Below are 21,133 nucleotides of genomic sequence, written 5' to 3'. Positions count from 1 at the left end.
ATATAACTGGATACGTTCATTCTGGATTTGGTGTTTTTTTCTTTGTTTGTTTTATGGTTTTGGTTGGTTGGTTGGTTGGTTGGTTTTGGTTTTTTGTGTGTGTGTGTGTGTTTTTTTTTTTCAGTCAGCTTTGATAGATACAAATGAAAGAAATACCGAGTAAAAAAGCACAGGAGATTTTTTTATTTTTTTTTTTTTAGTGTAGTGCAGTCCTGCACAACTGGAAGCAAATTTGAAATGCCTGAGGAAAGGGAAAAAAATTCAGCAGAGCCTGGGCACAGGATAACCTTTCTGCATGCTGCAAACAAGTGACTTCAGAGCCTGTTCCTAGCATGTGCGTGCTTGTGAGGTGGTTAAATGTATTAAATGAGATAAAATCAGAACTCAGTAAACCTCAGGGATTTGTCCTCATAGAGAATATAAACCAGTAACTGTTTCCTCAACAACAGAGCAACTACAAGTGTATTTCTGTCTTAAGTAGCCCAGGACAAGTTTTTCTCAGGGGGCAGAGTGGTCTGACTTTTCCCTTCAGCCTTCAATAACCTACAGCAATATTATTGTTGTTGTTGTTAATATTGGTACTAGTATTACTATTAGTATTATTATTGGCTTGCTGATACTGCCTTTCCCATGCTTTCCAAGGCTCAGAGGGCCTTGGGGAGCCAATCAGTATATGCAGCACGCAGTAAAGCATAGGGCTAATCACACCCCAGCCCTGCCTGAGGAGGGACATGTGGGCAGACCCATGGCACAGGGCAGTGCTCAGCTTCCCTATTTCCCAGCAGCAGGCAGACCCTAGCGAGAGCAGCCCCCGGTGAGCCCTGTGGGTTTTGGCACAGCCTGGGTGGGCAGCACTGGCCCTGCCTGCCCTGGGGTGTGATGTCACAAGGTGTCCCAGGTCACAGGTGGCTGCTGGTGCATTCCACTGGCATGTTTGGGCCAAGTGATATGGGTCCTGTGTGGGAAGTGCTCCCTGAAATCTGGCATAAAACACCTGAGGGATGCGCCCAGCCCAGTTAGTGACACCTTCCTGAACCAGACTGACAGGCACAGGAGCAGAGGAGCAGGATGGTGGTACAGCTCTCACAGGGGAAACTCAACATGCTGCTATTTTGAATCACATGCTGTGATTTAAAATAATAATTGTAGGGATTTGCTGCCCTCTGTCAGGGTTTTCTTACAACTCTACTTCTCTGTGAACTGCCAGAACAGTGCTCAGCGATGCTCCAGCACAGCAAGGCCTCTGTGTTTTCCAGTTGGTTGTAGATAAACCAGAGCAAACTGCTGGGCACCAGTGCTGCAGCCTCCCTGCAGCCCTCCTAGAAAGCCAGAAGCATGTGCTGATCCCAGGCAGGGGCTGCGGTAGGAGGGCAGAGCTGCTGGACTCACAGGAGTGCCTTGTCCCTTCTCTCCATCCCTCTGGGGCAGCAAGCCTGACTCTCTAAAGCTGGTTCTTTTGCTGGGTGTCTCCTCACAAGAGCAAGCCCACCATCTTGCAACTTTGGCTGTTTAGCCATCTAGCAAGAAAATTCAGTTTGGCCTCTAATGCTGACAAGCCCTGTGTGGCTTTGCTTAGCTGATTTCTTGGTATGGTGTACACTTTCCAAGAGACACTTGGCAAATCAGGCTAATTTTCATTAACACAATTTTCTGAAAGGTCCATTAATATCAATATGGCACTCATGGATATGTGGATAGTGGTTTTGAAAATGTGGGCCTCCTCTTCACTAAACACAAAGTATTGTGAGTCTCATGGGATGAGATTTCTCTGACAAAATGTTGAGTTCTCCAATGTCTACACCATAATCCATTGGTCCTGTGGACTGCCTGCCTGATCAGCAGGAGGAACAGGTACATCTTGGACACTTCAGAGCACTCTAGTGTCTCAAACTGTCAAAAGACCATACCCTAAAAGCATCCACGTCTTATTAAAAGTACTTAGGTTCACTATCTTGGATGCCAATGTTTTTGCTACAGGTACCTGGAATTACACCTTGCTAGCCCTACCCTAAAATAGCAAAGAAGTGGGTGAGTGGGGAGATCCATAAAAGTAACTTAGATGCATAAGCATTCTTGGTACTTTTTCTATTTTGAGAGAAAGAAAGACTAACATAGATGCATTAATGCCATCAATATATGTAAACTGGCTGCTCATATGACATCCATAATACTCACTTCCATCAGGTCACAATCCCAGGAGGGATAAATAGCTAGGTAAGGAAGAATAAGAACAAGCAAGACTCAAGTACAAATCCATGACCATCCCTGATGGTTGATTGTACAGCTCTGTGAGATTTCCCCAGGGTTTTGAATGCAGGGGGGAGCCCAGAGTTAGAGAATGGATAAGACCCTCTTACATATAGGTATGTAGGTTTTGCTGTATGTCCTGTTTCTTTTCTGCTTAGTACACACATAATCAGCAGAGACCTTGTGACTAATGATTCTGCTCATAGCAGTGGCCACAGACCTTAGCACTGAAATCCACATTGCACAATGCAGTGCTGTGCAGAGCTGTTGGAGCTGGTCTGGAAGGCACTAGCTCCATGTGACAGTGCAGCCAGGCTAATAAACAGCTCAGAGCAAGCTTTCATGGCTCTGCTTTATTGCTGTCAAGTGTTTGAACTTGTATCCCTTAATGGTACTGCACCAAGGCAATGAAATATATGAGCTTGTTTAGAGCTATTTGGAGTGTGGCTGGCATTGTACTAGGCAGGTCAGGGATGTCCATGAAGCTGTGAAGGCGGTGATAAAAGCAAGGTTTGACTTTACTGTTATCTTTGTTATTATTGAGAAATCTTGAAGAATAAGGAAAACATTTCTTCATCAACCTTTCCAACTGCAACAGCCACTAAGACACCTTGGGGCCCACTGGAGTGCTGGCAATATCCCCACTGATGTCAGTAAGACCTGGATTGATGAGACAAGTGACTGTGGTTATGCTGACTTCCACTGATTTACTTCAGCTGAGAGTCTTCCCCCTTTCTTTGGGTTAGACAGTGCCCACTTTGTTTCTTCAGTGTTAGAAGATATAGCAGATACTGACTGACAGTGTGTTCAGACCTGTGCTCCCTGAGGTAAGATGTTATACTGAACTTGAAATTATTCCATATGATTGGAAGTCCGTTAGCTAAAGCAAGAGGGCAGAACATGACCATATTTTATTTTAATAGGCTTGGCTATTATCCTTGGTACACATCACAGGAAGTCACTGTTAATGGTGTCCTACGCTAGAACTTCAGTTTGCAGGCTCACCTGGAAAAAAGTGGCCATGGCATTAACTATTACCTCCCAGCTCAGGACTTCAGTGGATTAGCTCTCATAGACTGGGAGTACTGGAGACCTCAGCAGGCTCACAACTGTGATATAAAAGATGTCTACACAAGAAAGTTCAGGAAAATCCTAGCTGAAATGAAAGGGAATATTTCAGCAAATGATGTTGAACATTTAGCCAGGGTTTCCTTTGAAGAAAGTGCAAAAACATTTCTGAAGAAAACAATTGCATTAGGAATGAAAAGCAGACCAACGGGCCTGTGGGGATGCTATTTATATCCTGACTGTCACAACTGCAGTTTCTGTGACCAGAACTACATTGGATCCTGCCAAAAAGAGTGAAGTTTTGAGGAACAATGAACTTTCCTGGTTCTGGAATAGCAGTGCAGCCCTATATCCTTCCATTTGCATTAAGAAACCTACTGGGAGCAGGCAAAAACCTTTTGCACTTTTCTCAGTTTAGATTGAATGAATACATACCAATTTCCTCCAGGACATCCCAAGATTATGCATTGCCCGTATCTGTGCATGCTTAACTAGGTTATAGAGGTGAACCTTTATTAATTCTCTCTGTGGTAAGCTTTTGGTGGAACAATGTGGGCTGCAATTTATGCTTTACACCATTCTTGCAGATGGTACATCAGGATGGGAAACCTCCTACTTGGGCCAGCTCTGCTGGTTCACGTTAATTGTCCACATGCTTTAAAGGCCTCAATGTTCTGAAGAAAAAAATGCATCCTCAAATACCTTTTTTTCCTTTTTCTTTAATTCATCACTAAACTATGCTCAAACATTCATTTGATTGATTTAAAAGGATTTCTGCAATTTGATGTAGTATGTAGGAGGCAGTTAGTACATTAATCCTCCCTGATGTACTTTTTCTGCTCAGGCATGCAATTGCTGGCTAGTCCCCAGATAGCTGCCCCTTTTAAAGAAAGGAAACTGAGGCAGAGATCTTAGCAACTGGCTCAGTTTTACATCAGAATGGGAAATTGAAGCCAGCAGTCTTACTGCATGCCTCCAAGTCAAAAAACTTTAATTTAGTCCCAAGCTCATCTTGGAGCAGGCAAATGATGTGCCAGAACCAAGGAATACTGTTCACATCAGCTGAACTCAACACACAAGTATTCTCTGCCAGCCACCGCCGTCACCCACAACGCTTCCCAATAAGGGGCTGCACTTCTTTCTATCTTGAAGGCAATGCCTATTAGGCACTAAAGGAGGTTCAAACACCTGCTTTGGTGGTTTTGTCCAGCTTGTCCTTCCTTAGCTTTGCAAGGACAGATGGCCACCAAAAACTGCTGCAGGACTGTGTGCATCCCTTTTGCCATTTTGTGTCTGTCCCAGCCACCGCCGTCACCCACAACGCTTCCCAATAAGGGGCTGCACTTCTTTCTATCTTGAAGGCAATGCCTATTAGGCACTAAAGGAGGTTCAAACACCTGCTTTGGTGTTTTTGTCCAGCTTGTCTGTCCTGCTGCAGGACTGTGTGCATCCCTTTTGCCATTTTGTGTCGTTTCTCCCTCTTTTCTCCCTCAGGCAACTAATTCCTGTGAAGTTTTTCTGCTTTTTTTCTTCATGTTCTGTGACCCTCAATCTCCCTTAAATCAATGATGATGTCTAGAGTGTCACTTGTATATTGATGATCTTTCATCTTCAGTGCTTATGGCATAATAATTCATTTGTTGCTGATCCTTAATCACTGTTCAAACTAAGGATAAACATCCAAGCACCAAATACCCTCTCCTTACAATCTGCAATGTGAGGAAAAAGTACAGTGAAAGACATCTCTCTGAAAGAAACCTGGAAAGAGCATGAAATTGTAACTGAAATTCTTAAGATTCACTGCATGTTGCATTTTCCCTCTAATTTAAGGCTGCACAGTGCCAACATTCTCCCTCCTATAGTGTGTTCCTATTTACAGTCACTTTTTCTAAGGTTTTTATAAGAATCTGAGTGTACTTCTAGGGAAGGCAGCAAGAACAATGCATGGCTTTGGAATCACATCTTTCAACTTGAAGAATGGGAAAACAGGTGATTGACATAGCAGAATGGCTCTGTCCTTCCCCTTATCAGCAAAAACAGAACTGAGGGAGTGCTTTGGAGAATTCTCATGTTAAAAAGCTCACTGTAATGAAAAGGTTTTGATTGTTTCTAGTAATTTATGAGATATCAAATAATTATAATTAAATTTTGCATCAAAGTAAATCAAAATGCATTTTCCCCAGTGCTTGTTCACTTGCTTATTACCAACATCTCAGGCAGTACCTAAGTCTGCAACTTTTTTTTAATAATCATTGTACTTTAGACAGCAAACCTTTAGCCACAGTAAAATATAGTTCACAGGGACCAGAATGAAAGGAAAATGTAGTCTGAGGGAAAGCTACATAAGAAACCACTGCATTACTTTAGAAAGGCTGTGAAATGCTGAATTAGCCTGACAGTGATGTCTTTACTGTTTTCACTGTAGCAAGATCTTATTAATGCTATCAGAGTGCCCAGGGAGCTGCAGGCATTGTTATTTGGCAAGATATGAATTTAATTTCTTCAGAGGTAAGCCTGTGCCTAATTAAAATACAATGTGTAAGATCCTCATTTTATCCTACTAATGGACACTGTTTGACTGCACCAGTTCTGAGTACTTGGTACCAGCAGAGTAGCAAGTAACTCTTAACTCTTGAATGCTTAACCAGTCTTTGGGATCCCTCAGTCAGGACGATCGTGGAACATGGTCAGTTCTTCCTAGCTCAGTAAGGTCTTGTGAGGCTTACAGGCATCCAGTGGTAGGGAAGGAAGCCAATGGATAATACTAGGCATTTTGGAATTTGGGCAGATTTCTTTCCAGTTGGATAAAGCTCTAAGAAATCATCTAGAGCTTGATTACCTCATCACTCAGAACAGATTAGGTGCACCAGTGGTGCCCAGCAATTTGTCAGGTTATGGGAACTCTATTTGTGCCTCTGAGTGGGAAGGTAAAATGAAGTAGGCTGATGAGATCAGATGGAGAGGCTTTGTATTATGTGATATGAGACCTAGCCACACTAAAATCAAAGACTGATTTCTGAGACTCTGTCATGTCCTGGAGCTTTCAGACAGCCACATATCAAACTTTGTCATGACAAAAGACTTTGTCCTTAAAGCTGTGTGAAATGGGTGTTCCAGGCTGCTTTTCCCCTGGCAGATAATATAGAAAACCTAGCCAGCATGAAAATGAATGGTTGAAAATAAGTGTTCAGTTGTCCTCAGCAAATTCAATTACTTCAGCCAATTTCTGTAAATATTCGGTTGTGTTTTCTGTCAGAGTCACTGAATAGGAGGGTGAACTTCTTTCCAACTCAGTCAAGTGATAAAGACAAGTCCCTGGAGCATCTCCATCAGCTCTAGACCCCTCCAGTCTTGCCACACAGCCTCTCTGTCATCATTTGTGTTTCTAGCATGCATCGTGGCTTCTTTATAGATCTACAGACTGTGGTGTTTGCTGAGGAGTGTAAGTTGCTAGAGCCCTTACACCTCAACTGGGTTCTATTTGCTGTATAAAATTTTGCAATAATCTTTCATATTAGTGAAATGTAAGTTATCATGAATGAATTCATTAATGTAAGCTGCTTACATATAGCAGATTTTTCAGACTGTAAAAGAAAAAAATAGAGTGGTTGGTTTCACATCAGATAAAATTTCTTTTCTACCATTTACAGAGCAACTTCACAGAAGAGCAAAAGTTCATTGGTTCTGAGTTAGGGCCCTACATTATCAAAGTCACAGCAGCAGCTAAGATTTGCAGCAAGTGTCTTTGTCAAGACAATGGATGATGTGTGTGAAGAGCCTGGAGAGACTCGACATATCTACATTTGAATCTTAAGAGTTTCTGGATGGATGCCTTGGAAGACCAAGGGTTTACTCTTAGAGGGGAAGTATCAAATGAAGATCTGGAAATAATGGCAGAGATATTTGGCCATCACTGTTATCAGGGTTATGAAGGAACTGACTGTGGAGAAGTTAAAGTTGCTGATGACCATTGAGGGAGTCTGTAGACTCTGTGTCACCCAAAAGATTTGCAGTGATCTGTCTGCTTCCTTTGCTTTTTATGAGTCTTCTCTAGCTATTACTTCATCAAAGGGCTGGTTTTAGTCAGCTTGGAGAGATGGTAGAGTGTATCCCACAAAAAGTCTCACATGCTTTGCAGCTGGGGACAGGACATGTCATGGCTCCAGGCATAATGCAAACCCTGCAGCTATCCCCTGAGGTTTAATATCCCTTAGGCATTGGACACCTAGAAGGCTGTGTCAAAAATGTACAGGTTATAGGAATATGTCTGGCCCTCAATCCCATCTTCTGAGATGAGGCTATTCAGGAGGCTAGAAGCCAGGTTTCTGCCCTGCTGATAGCCACAACTAGGACAGCAGAAGCCTGCTACTACTAAAAAAAACCAGCATGAGCTTCACTTTGAACTCCATCGCAGCCCGATATACTTCCATCCTGAATCTATGACAATACTTCAATGACCTTTAAATTTAATGGTAATGAAAGTACCCCATGGATATTACAGAGATGCAGTCAACAAGGATCAGGCAAGTTTATAATCTTCAACAAAAAAAATTATTTATGTCCTGCCCTCCTTAAAGTCAGCAGAGAGAATAATGCTTCTCTGAAGATGACCATGAGCAGAAAGAATACCTGGCATGTCTCCAGGGCACTCTGTGAACCTCCAGCTACTCAGCTTCCTAGGGAGTAAGTGTTCTTCAAGAAGAATTTACTTGAATTAAACAATGACAAACCAGTTGGTAATTAATAATAATATACATTAAAATATGCACATGCACACATATATATGTACCATAATTGTGTCTTTATACTATAATCTCTGTAGCTGGAAGAAGAATAGACAAATAACCATAAGACAGATAAGGGATCTATGAGACCTCTTCTGAGTTCACTGATTTTTTTTCTGTTTGATGCTGGCAAACATTTGAAACATACCATCTAACTCTCATAGACCTCCTTTATTTCTTTTGTCCCAGAACCTTAAAGATCCCATCAGGCTTAGACTTTTGTGATTTTTGCACCTCTTAGCAGCTTTTCAACCTTCAAACATATGCTATTATCCTCATATCTAACCTCAGTGAGTTATTGCCATAATAACAACATTGAACAAACAATTGTAAGGTGAACAAACACTATGTTACTAGAGCTCTTGATGTCAAGGAAGAAAAACTTTCATTAATTTTTTTGACAGAACTCCATTGTAGAAAGACATATTTAAAATTCCCTTTAAGTTAGGGAGACTGTGACTAAACCACATCCAATCAATAAGAAATAAATGGAGTTTAAAATGATCTTTCTTTAAAAGAAATAATATAAATTAAAATCAGGCTATTTATTTCAAAAAATAAAAGCAGGAGATCCACTAAAACATTTCTAAAGCTTATTTTTATAGTGAAGAAAACTAGAGACTTATTTTTTTTACCAAGGTCTTTCTCAGAGAAATGCTGTTTCTTAGAATTAAAGAGCTGATTATGGTCAGTTCTTCAAAGGAGAGGTGTAAAAATTTTTCATTTGACATTCTACTTGTACTCTAGAACTGAAGTACATGCTAATAGGAAACAAAATGCCTCAATGTTTTCTGAGTGGCTTTGGATTAGATGTTAGTTTTGGCTCTTGTTGTCTTTTCTAAGGTCACATCTTACTGCTCACAGCAGCTAACCAATGGGAAAGAGAATCAGTGTTTTAGAAAATCAAATTCTTCTGTGAATGTGTTAAATTAGCAACTGTCTCTACTAAATTAATGCATCTTATAGAAATGTTATTAAATTCCTTGGTATCCAAACATGCATCCAGATGTTTCCCACTCAATATATCCACTGAAGTGGCACAACTGAATTAGAAGCCAACCCATTAAGGGGGAGGGTATCTCCTGATGACCACTTCAGGTGCAGTGAGGTTTAGCTGGTTTTGAGGTAAGTAGCCCTTGGGCAGATGTTGGAGATGGCAGGTTTGATCAGAGAATGCTATACCCACCTCAGTTTCAGTCACGGCACAAAAGCCTTGGTTTGGGTTTGGGCCACATTTCCTCCTTAGGCAGAGGTGCAATGCCTTTTTATCAGGCCACAAACCAGCTCTGTCATACTGCTCCCTTCCACTGAGAGATGGAGGGTTGGAGTTTTTTTGCAGTGACTCAGACAATTTTTTTCAAGTGCCCTCCTTCTATTCTGTGTTCAGAGAAAGACCTCAAAACCCAGTCTACACTGAGAATTGTAATTCCTACTTATTACTGACCAGGTAGGCAAACAGCAAAGCACAGGCCAGTGCAATAAAACTGGGCTTTCAGATATTTCAGAAGCATCTATCAGGTTTCGATCTCTCTCTCTCAACTTTATTGGCAGGCCAGATTATTCTGTGAGGTTCAAGCAGCCAAGATCTGCAGTGTGACAGTGATGACCTGCAGGATGGCACAGTTAGGAGGTACTTCCCAAACCACAGCAGGTTACTCCCCACAGCAAGGTACCCCGCATGCAATGTTTATTCTCATGAGGAAAGTTGAACCACATGCTCCTTCTGACTCCTCTGGTAGCATCCCTCTCCTTTGAAGGCTGGACACTCAGGTTATGTGAGATCTGGTATAAACTGGTATCAACTGCACCTCTAAGATCATACCAAGAATTGTCACACATGGTATGCAGAACGTAATGCCACATATTGTAATAAAACTGATGGTGGAAAAAAATTTCTAGCTGTAGGCTTTTTTTCTCTACAGAGGATTAAAGTTCAATTCATGTTATTATGCTTACTAAATGGCAGTGATAAAATTAACTATCTTTGTACATCCATGAGAATGGACATTTTAAAATATAATAAACATACTTTCTCTAATAGTACAAATTGTGATTCTTCTTTCTTGTTTTGTGAGGCTAAATATTTCTTAGTAATATCACATGAAAATAATATATGAAGCTAAAAATTGGAGGACAGATGACAACCACAGAAATATTTTAGTCAGAGCTTTTGATGGTGTGACCCAAAGCCATATGAAGTCAGTGGTAAGTTTCCATTGGTTTCAATAGGCCTTTCATCGAGCTGGGCTGCCTCCAAGAGTACACCACAAGGGTCTTGAGACCTTGATAGGTACCTTTTCCATGCTAGAACATTCTTAAAATAGATCAGAAGGTAATCATTACAAGCAAAATGAAGGTTTGAAGAAGTTTATGGAGGCACAAAAAAGATACCTAGAAAGTATCTAAAAGAGCTTATCATCTAAGTTGTTAGAGGTTTTGATAAGCTACTAGGCATTCTGATGCCAAACAAATACCCAATGTGATTCGGTATTTAACAATATTTACTGGCATAAGACTTGGAAATAACCTGAAACGTTCTTTCACCTAGCCAAAAGTTAACAAAGACTCAGCTAAAAATCTGCATGTATCCCACTAATAACTGAAACCATGTACAATTTTCAGTACACCTAGTCTTTTAGCAGAGGCAATCAAGGTTATTAAAACAAGCTTGTTGTTGTGAATGAGAACAGGAAACAAGGAAAACTGCTCTGACATTATTACCTGCTGATCACCCTCCTAGGCTCTTTTATGAGTCACTTTGAAATGGGAAATCTGATACTAATGCTAAGTTTCAGTTTATTTGGAACTTCCATTTGTAATAATTCTCTGGTACTGACATGTTCTACCACATTTCCCACTGACTTCATGTTGGCAAAGATATCTTTTCTCTTTTTGCTTCTATTTACTGTCATCCTGGCAAAGGACAGATGCTTGAAGCTGGCACCTGGTTCAGTCATAGCCTGAAGTGGCTGTAAAATTCATGGTCTTCTTCCTTCCTCTAGATCCAATCAGGCAAACCCCATCTGCCTGTGTAGCTGGTTAGGAGGGACAGATCCAAGTGACAGCAAGGTTAAGTTAGTGTTTCAATTTAATCAGAAATCCTGATCTGATGTAGGCAGCCGTGTCCCAGTCATCCTAACTTACTCAGTACTAAACTGTTTTCCTCCCATTAGCCTCGAGGCAGCTGGAGGGTAGTGCTGCACCTTCTTGCCTATTTCTGCTGCTTAATCTTACAGACATGGATTTTTCTTCACTCAACCTGTTCCAGATGTCTGGATGTTGATCTTAATCGCAGGCTGGGGCTTTGCTGCAAATCAGTTTGACAGTCAAGCGCAGAATAGATTTGCCTTGGCATAATTCAGGTGCCCAGCTCCCTGAAACGATGGTTAAACTCAGCAATAACACTGTTAAATCCAGCATTTTAAATGCTGTACAGTTTGCATTGTACATTCATTTTTAAGTCTATTCTGTATTGAAATTGATGGGAACAGAGCTTCTAAGTGTACTTAGTGAGACACTACACTTATTTAGGAGCTTGTTTCTATTATTCACATTTTCATGTAGAGGGCACTAAAGAGTAACTACCTATCTAAACCCTGGTCTTCTCAGTTATGACAGATTACTTTATGCTTATGTTGAATAATTTAATCAACACTATCATTACATTGAGAATAATGGAACAAATTACAAACGTCTTGCATCTTTTTGCATTAAAATTCCACTTTGTCCTTCACTGGTGGAAGTGTGAGGTACGTAATTTTCTGAAAATTACAGGATTACTTTTAAATCATTATTTATCTTGAACCCTAACCTGCCAAATTAGTAGCTGAGTTTTCTCCTGGGCTCCCACTTTAACACAGGATTTTCTGACCAGGCCTATCTTTAAAAAAAAAAAAAAAAACAATTTAAAACCACCACAACAACCAACCAACCAAACAAACTCACTCTGTGGTTTAGGCACTGGGATTGTCTTGCATCTTTTTGCATTAAAATTCCACTTTGTCCTTCACTGGTGGAAGTGTGAGGTACGTAATTTTCTGAAAATTACAGGATTACTTTTAAATCATTATTTATCTTGAACCCTAACCTGCCAAATTAGTAGCTGAATTTTCTCCTGGGCTCCCACTTTAACACAGGATTTTCTGACCAGGCCTATCTTTAAAAAAAAACCCAACAATTTAAAACCACCACCACCAACAAACAAACAAACAAACTCTGTGGTTTAGGCACTGGGATTGCTTACTCAGCTCACTTCTCATAGACTGATATATGTTATGTACTCCCTACAAAAAATGAAGTCTCAGCTACATGTGACTTCCTCAGTATTTAGGAGTGAGATGCTGGCTGTTGTTACAGACTTCTCTTCTTCAGATTCTTTGAGAATTTGTTTATGAGTTTTGCCTTCAAACATGTTTTGTGAGAGTGGTTATGAATTAGAAGAGCTGATAATCACCTGTTAACACATATGGAAGGAGATTCAGATTCATGTTCTTTCTTTGTTTTGGCAGAAGTATAATACCACCATCGTATCCAAAAAAGATGCTTCAGATCCTTATTCAAACAAGATTTGTAGTTCAGCCCATGCCTCTCTATAAAGTGGAGGTAAGCCTCTTGAACAGAAAATCAATGCTTTGCTATTCCAAGGATAGTAAAACTACGTCTTGGCAAAGAATCTGTTTTCTGCTAGGATTCTGGGAAAACAGCAATTCTTGAAAGCAGGAGCTTATTAGATCTTCTTGAAATCTGTGTTTCTGTAAGGATCTTCTCTCAGCAGACAAAGAGGATTATGCCAAAATCTGCTGGGACTGGCTGCAGTTACACCTTAGATGGGGCTGTGGAAAAGGTGGCTCTTTTTTCAGCCCTCACTGGAGGCAGCTGGCAAGGCTCGAGCATTGATTCTCTGAAGATTTGTTTAGAGCTGGAGCAGCTCTGCAGTTTCTCACTGCACGGGGAATTTGCTCTTCAGCAAAGAAAAGCTGAACCTTTTCCCAAATCTTCAGGCCCAGGTCGTGAAAAAAATCACAGCACTGAAGGCAAAGACCTTCCTAGTCATCACTGGATTTTGCAGAGCCAGCTATGGTAAACAAAGGGGACATTGGCTTGTTTCTCCCAGAAAGTGGGAGAAGGAAGGGCAGCTCAGCCTTTAGGGAAAAATTTAAAGACTGGATTTCTGAAATACTACATTCCTCTGCTACCAAGATAACCAGTATTTATTAGAAAGCAACACAGACTTAGCTAGCATTCAGTTAAGGCAACATAAATACAAGATTTTCTTCTAACTCCTGGGAATGAAGAAGTGGGTGTTTCTATAGGTGGCAAAATCTCATCCTTCACTTTCTGAGTTTATTGCTTTTACTTTAATTATATATATTTTCTTACACATTTTTATATACTGAATTTTGATTTATTGCATTCTAAATATAAAAAGGATATGATTCTATTAAAGGCAGAAAAGGCTTTAGTTATGTTTTAAATGAATACAGGATAAAAGAAAATGTATAATTTACAGCCTACCTTTGCCTTTATCAAAATGATTGTTAGAGTTTCTGGCTGGCAAAATGAAATATCACCACTCTATATCACATATAGCATGGTTTTACCTTGATATTATATAGACTTCAGTAGCAGTGACTTGCTTGCACAGCTGTGTGGAGTAAATGGAGAAAACTTAGTATGTCTGTACTTCTGTCCAGAAATAAGATGTGTACACTGAAACAGCCCCAAAACAGTTCTCCTTCATTAGGCAACTGAAGGAAACAAGGAAAAATTGCAGTCACAAGTACCGGGTTTACAAATGTTTCCTAAAATATATAGGTAGAAGCAGGCCTGACATTAGACTTCCCAGTAGTTAGGAAACAAGTCTAGGCAATGTTTGTTTATTTTATTATTATTTACATTATTTACAACGTTTATTATTATTATTATTTACATTAACTACAATGTTTTTTACAGTCACTTTGACAAGAGTGTCACACTTCCATCCAAGAGAAGTGCAGGACTCTTAAAACTTAATTTTGATTCATTATGATAACTAACATATATTTCTAAAGGACAACAAAGCCTCAAACTGAAAAATTCGGTTCCGTATTTTGACTCTTTTTCCTAAAACTTATATTGATCAGGTCAATTTTTTTTTCTTGGTTTGTTTGGGTTTTTTTTAAACCTTCAGAATGTTCAGTCTAGCACTTGTATTGATTATATCTGGTCTGTAAAGAATGCTTAATGTCAAAAAGCATTATAGAAAATGTGCCACCTTTCTGAATTTTAGCCATCTGCTTGATGTATAACATTGGCAGTTTAAAGTTCCTACTAAATTTTTTAACCATTTGGAAAATGAATCAGAGACTTCAGTGGGACTTCTCTGATTTACACCGTCTGGGAATTTGATGTCTTTTAGAACAGGCTAATTGCCAATCAATAGGAAAAAATTTCACTCAGTATGTGAAAAATAACATTCAACTAACTGCCAGTTCAGTCCCTGGCTTTTGTGGTAGAATTTTTGCAAAAAAAAATTGTCTCAACATTTTTAGTGTCTGCCCAGATAGCAGTTAGAGGTTCTGCTCAAAGTAGCTGTTATTGTCCCACATGCTTTTGTAGCTGGGGGGAAGGAGACAGGATGCATCACCTGAGTACAGGCTCCTATCACCAGAGGTGCTGACAACCATCTTTTCAGTAACAGCTTCAAAAGCATTTCTAGCATCTGCTATAAAAGGTTATAGCATTTGCCCAGGGGCTGATCTCAGCAGCAAGCTGTAGAATTTAGCTTTCTTCTTGCTACTTCTGGCTGTAGTCCTAACATTTTATCTTGCTGACTTGATAGATTAGGCCTATGATTGCATGGTACTTTGGGTAAAGCAGAACGTTCAAGGCCAAACAAAAGACCTAAAATAATCTTAGGCCTGTTTTTCTACTTCTTCACGGTGTTGGCATACATGAGGCCACTGGTGAGCTGATCCCAAGTCTGATACAGTAACCCAGGAACATTGTTAATTTCACCTGTTCTTGCTAATAATTGTTTTAGTCATATGGAGGATGGATGGAAAAGACCATCTGAAAGGTGGCACATTGGCATCTCCCCATCTTGGATTCCTACCTCTCGGCAGTTTGACTTGTGCAGCAGCACAAGCAGCAGAAGCAGCAGGCACACAAATGGCCTGGGTGGAATTATCTATTTTAAAACTGATTTCTGTGTCTGCAGAAATTGGAAGCTCATCTGTAACTCCAAAAGAGCATCAAATCCTTCTCATACCCACTCCCACACTGACCTTAAAACCTATGTCCCTGAAGTTAAAGCTTTACTCAGAGAAATTAGCTCCAGGTAGATGAATTTCCTAGAATGTGCATTCACTGGTTACTGCTAGCATGGCACAGTGAAGGTTGAGAGTGTGACACAAGCAAGTAATAATGCTGCTAATATGTGCTATTATTAAGGCTATTAAAATACCAGCTAGCATTGCCAAAAATTTGGTGTCATTTAATACATACTAGGGCCTTATAATAAACTGTCAGCGTGACTGGTCCTGTGCAATCCTGTCAGACAACTTTAAAGGAACTCTAAAATTGTCACTTATATATTGATTCCAACAAATACCTGCTCTTTTATAGCACATCCAGCCTGTGAATCTCAAAATACTTTAAAAAGGTCACAAACAGCCATTTTACAGATAGTCAAACTATAGTCCAAAGAGACAGACTTGCAACTGGGTAACAGCTGAGCCAAGAACAGGATAAGAGACCCTAGACCCCAAATGAATGTGCTACCCCCAGAGCCAAGGATGAACAGGATCCTTTTTTAACACAAACTATTGCAACTGTACCTCTTGCAAAAGAAGACATCTCCAAGCACAGCAGAAGGATGGCCCAATGGAAAAATGGTCCTTTCTTTGCCTCAGAAATATATAATATTTCCTCTGGGGTCTTTCTCATGCTTTTTTCAGTGATTGCAGTGAAAAGCACTGGCATAGTCCTTGCCAAGTCGATGTACTTATGGCAGCATACATCTATTGAATTCCTGATCCCATCTGCTCCCAGCAAATTCAGTTAAACATGAGGAATGGTACCAGTAATTACCTATGGTCTCTACTGTGTGCTTTCTTTCCTTCCTTCCTAAAAAAAAAAAAAAAATAAAAATAAATCACAGACAGACTTACATACAAAGAATTAAAAATGGGAATTACAGTCAGCAGGGGGGTTCAGAGTTTTGCAAATGAAGCTCTGAGTAGTCTTAACTGGTTTAGCTGAACTACATTATATCCTTTCTTGAATGCTTTTTAACTGGTAGAAGTAGCTTTAGTTCATCCTGTCTCCCTTTACTCATAGAGTGACTTAAAGCAACTTGAGCAGAGGCCCTTTACTTTTGAATAGAAGTACCAGATGAGGGTATTAATATAGCCTGTCCCACTCACTTTAAATGCACACCTTTAGCTGGTCCACGGCACCATTCCCAGCTCTCCTCATCTGTCTACTTCCAGTGCCAGATGCTGAACACAAAGGTCCTAAATTACTAATTCTTGAACCTGTGGAAGCAAGCCTCAACAAACGGTCCTCAGGCTCAAGATCCAGAAAGTAAAGAGGACCTCAACTGAAAAATATCTCTAAAATCTCTGCAAAGTGACCAGCTCTGGTGACCTGTGTCACTGCCACCGGCTGTTCATGGACCAGTGCTGCTCTTGTACAGCCCACTCTGCAGTGGGCTGTACAGGTAGGAACCAAGCCTCTCTGGGCACACACGTTTGGGCATATGAAATAGAAATCTGCTTTAGCTGTAGCAGATTAGCTTTATTTACTTTTTGCCTACTTCTTGAGTATAATACAGTACATGAATTTTACATGAAAATCCTTACATTTTTATGTGCTGTCCTTTTTTTGGGGACAGGTTAATGAATAATACCCACAACTTTATTGTGTTGTCTGAATGACTTGATCTCTCTGATCAGATAAATCAAATTCTTTCAGTCAGGCTTCAAGGCAAGTGTTAATGGGGAACATTGTAAAATTTCGTTTTTAGAAATATTCTCCCCTTCCAAATAAAATTTGCTGTTTCCTCAAGAGGTTCTTTGAAGAACACTTGCTCATTAGAATATTAATTGGAAAGAGACAGAAAAGGGTCATGAACAGTCATATATCTATTGAAATCTGTCTAGAGGGATGTGATCAGCTAGTTTTTCAAACAGACCCTGTAGCACTGATCAAATCATTGCACTGAAAAGCATGGCAAGATAACCTTTCCAATCTTCTCTTTGCTCAGTGGAAGATTTGATGGTGTAGAAATGAACAAACATAGTGAGACTTAATGACTTTTTCTTATTATCTCCTGGGAAAGGACCACTTCCTGAATAAGGTGAACCTTTCTATATTGAAAGTAGAAGAGTGACATTACATTTCCTTATTCAAGACCTCACTCTTGAGTATGTATTTTTACACAATGCAATCCAAATCTTCTTCCAGGATGGTTCAAGGGGCAGAGAAAAACCCAAGGTGTTTTCCTACTATGTTTGCCTTGATAACTCTGTGTCTCTTTGCTGCCTTCCAGGGCTCTGCTTTCTGAATGGTTCCGAGTCCCTTCCTGTGCCATGGTGCTGCAGGCAGCAGTCCAGGCTGCTGGTGAAGCAGCACAACAAGAGAGTCAACAAACCAAACTCCTCCATGCCATTAGCCTGGCTGTGCAGGAAGAGGGAATCAGAAATGCAGCCCATTCACACTGGCAGAGATGGGCACACGCTTGCTTTATTCCTGCTCATGAGGAACAGGATATGTACAGTTCCTTGGCAGCTCTTGCCCTCCACCCCTGCTGGATGAGATTTTAGAGTAATCAGAAAAGAACATTCCCAGGTCTGCAGCAGCATGCTGGCACATGGGCAGGGCTTTCATAAACGTGTTAGGGCTGCCCAAGCATCCCCATAGCCTGCTGTTACATAGCATCGCTTGCCAGTCAGATAGGTCCTGCTTGACTAAGGAGGCCTGGTGCACTAGCTCAAGAAGAGTCCAGGAAAAGGTACAAACACACTCATTTCAAGCCTCCACCTGTCTGTCACACTTCAGACTTGGGTCGATGTTTCAGAAACTTGCAGCTTTTCCAGTGGCCTGTTTTCATTCTCTTTACATCTCTGATCAGGGACATTACAAAGCTTCGAGTGCTTCCGTCTGCATACCAAGAGCCCTCACCCCTCCTGATTTCAAACACTCGGAGGAGGTTTGGATCTCTTTGTGTACTGTGCCAAAGAGTACATGCTGTAACAAGTGAATGTGGGCATAAGTGGTGTGCCACAAACTTCACTCTGTGCCACTTAGGGAAGGACTGGAAGAACTGGATTTCTGCCAGCCAGTATAAAGGTAAGGTAGCCTGAGAACAGGCAGTTCTGGCAGCTCTCTCCTGCAGAGCCTTGTAAGCAGCAGATCTCATCAGAACCAGGTAAAATGACTGCATGAATTTGCTTATTTTGGTTTAAGGCTTCTACTGTTTGAGCTGGGTCATTCCTAAGCTAAGGGGGACTTAGGTATATCCTACCTGGCCTCCAGCTGTTGTCCCAGAGGGACATGGGACTCCTGTGCACCCTGTGTCATACCTGCCAACCCTATGGAGATACCTGGGGAAGAACGGGGCAGTTATAACATACTATATATAGATGAATCATCATCACATGCTTTTACAACTGTTTTCACTGGGGATTTTGAAGGGTTTTGTCTGCATAAATTTGTGTCTAGAAAACAATATCTGTGCCCTAATGCACAGGGACAGTCACAAAGGTGTTTTGCTTTGCTACACTTGCTAGTAGATGTGTACTAGTAGCAACCACAAAGAGGTAAGACGCTTACATCTAACATAGAGAGATTCCCAAACTCCTAAAACCCCTCTGCTCAGGTGTTTCCTGCTGCTCTAGATTGCTACATTCCTTCCCCACGTCAGGATTTCCTAGTAATGGCTCATCACCACCTGACCCCTCTTGCTGTCTGGCTACTTGGAGACTTATTTCACACTCACGACTCGGTGGGATTCTCTGGAAGTCTCATCTATCTGACTGCCAGAGGGTGATTTTCTAGGTGTCCCTAGAGCATATCTCCTGGACGTCTGAGGGAGAGCCAGCTCTCTGACAAAACATACTGACAAAACCAGACAAACCGCAACTCCGTCTCATTTAATTCAACAGGCTGGTATTGTAGGAAACGTGTTGGAAAGACCGCTTGCTGATCTTGTTTTGGAGCAGAGACTTAAATTCAGGCCTCCTGCACTTCTAACCAAGCTTGGTGAATCTTTAGAGAGTGATACCAAAAATAAGTACTTTTCCTGACACATTACAGTTGTGGAAAAAAAAAAAAAAAAAAGTAAGCTTTTTTTCTTTGTACATGTAACATGGTTATTTTGTCAGAACAGAAAGCCAAAGATGAGGGTGTTGAGGCTTCTCCAGGAGGGATGGAGCTGAGGTGACCCCAGGATGGGCCATGCCCTCACCAAAAGGAACAGTCCTATGGGGGATAGAGATGGCAGGAAGAGCCAATTGCTGCTAACAGGACCCACTGACAGCCCAAGATCAGGCAAGTGATGATCCTTGTCCAGAGAGAGTCCAGTCAGGAGCAGTAGGAGATGAGGCTGGAAATGAGATGACAGTGTGGGTCCACGGGATCCACCCTCCTGGACTCATACAGGGCTAGAGACAGGGTTGGAGATGGGTGTTCCTGCACCATCTATGGGGCAAGGACCAAGAGCCTGAGGCAGAGCTGATACGGGGCTTCTGGGCCATGGGCTGGGGTGGAGAGAGGCCCCCAGGGAGGCAGGGCAGGGACAGAAAGCACATCAGTGCCTTCAGGGCCATGATACAGAAGTGTTTGAACCCATTTTGTTGAACAGTCACCATGACATGGAAGATAAGTACTCCAGGCATGAGATGAGCCATATCCATGAGAAACTTCAGAGGCTGTGATGTAACATACCTCTCCTAACATCCTGGTGCAGAGGGAAAAAGGGTCAAGTTCCCTAAACTCCCTGCAATGCACCCTAGCTAGGTGTGTATTTTGAGAAAGGCAGGGCAAGAGAGTTTTTTTAAGTCAACAAGTAATACATTTAAAACCAGATCCCTCCCTGCAAGGTGAGGGCTTTCCAGGCCATAGATGAAGTATTGGACTAAGACGTCTTGGAACTGCACTGGCTTCAGTCTTTAGTTTATTTTGTCCCTATATGAAAGTCTATGATTGTTTAGCACCTTCAAAAATTTTCTTAAGTCGTGAGGCTGCTGTGGAAATACCAGCACAAATTATTCCTAACACAATTTATTTTTCTGACTGGAATTTACATATTTATTAAAGCATTGTCTGCCTCATTTAACTTTAGGATTGAATAGAGAGAGGTTAGGAATGTAGAGAAATAGAAATACAAAGAAAATGAAAATAGATTTGAGGGAACTTCCTTTAGTAAAAAATTAAATTAAGCAAAAGAGTAGCTCTACCACACAGATTCTTTGCTGACAAGCTTGGAAAATCCTCCAAATCACTTAGCATCTAAATGCCATGAAATTCCATTTGTTTATGAACAGTCCTCTCATTTTTAGCACATTTTAGCACAAAGCTTCTAATATTCTAAACAGACAGAAAGGAAAAACACTAAGAAGTTTATGCACATGTATTGCAAGCAATTTAAAATATACTTTGCTTGCTTTAGGAAAAAAATAGCTGAACTATGTGAGGAGTATCTACTAAAAGACATTCTGGAGGATATTGAGCATCATTTCACAAATATATTGCTCAGTCTGTCACATTTATTTACACGTATCCAGGCTTGCTATAAACATTACAGTATTGGCTACAGCTCTTAACAGTGTTAGTGTTGATAACAAGACTCTGTGTTTGAGTTTTATTGTGTACATTAATTCCCACCAGTCTGGCATTGTATGCTTTAGAATATTTATTTAACAGACCATAAGTAGGGGTTATAACACCAAAAATAACTCTCAGAATTGACACATACTCAAGATGTTGTCTTCCTACTAAATTAACAGCAATAGTAATGGTAGTGAGATTACAAAAAGTCACATTCTTCTCTT

The 21,133-nt window shown here is 40.8% G+C and overlaps 1 pseudogene; it reads left to right on the top strand.

The window, feature by feature from the left end:
- The first annotated feature begins 731 nt into the window (after positions 1 to 731).
- On the top strand, positions 732 to 7,289 carry LOC103778051 (annotated as a pseudogene).
- The last annotated feature ends 13,844 nt before the right edge of the window (positions 7,290 to 21,133 follow it).

This window comes from Merops nubicus, unplaced genomic scaffold (genome assembly GCF_000691845.1).
Source record: "Merops nubicus isolate BGI_N331 unplaced genomic scaffold, ASM69184v1 scaffold14838, whole genome shotgun sequence".
NCBI lineage: Eukaryota > Metazoa > Chordata > Aves > Coraciiformes > Meropidae > Merops > Merops nubicus.
This window is presented reverse-complemented; position numbering and strand designations above follow the sequence as displayed.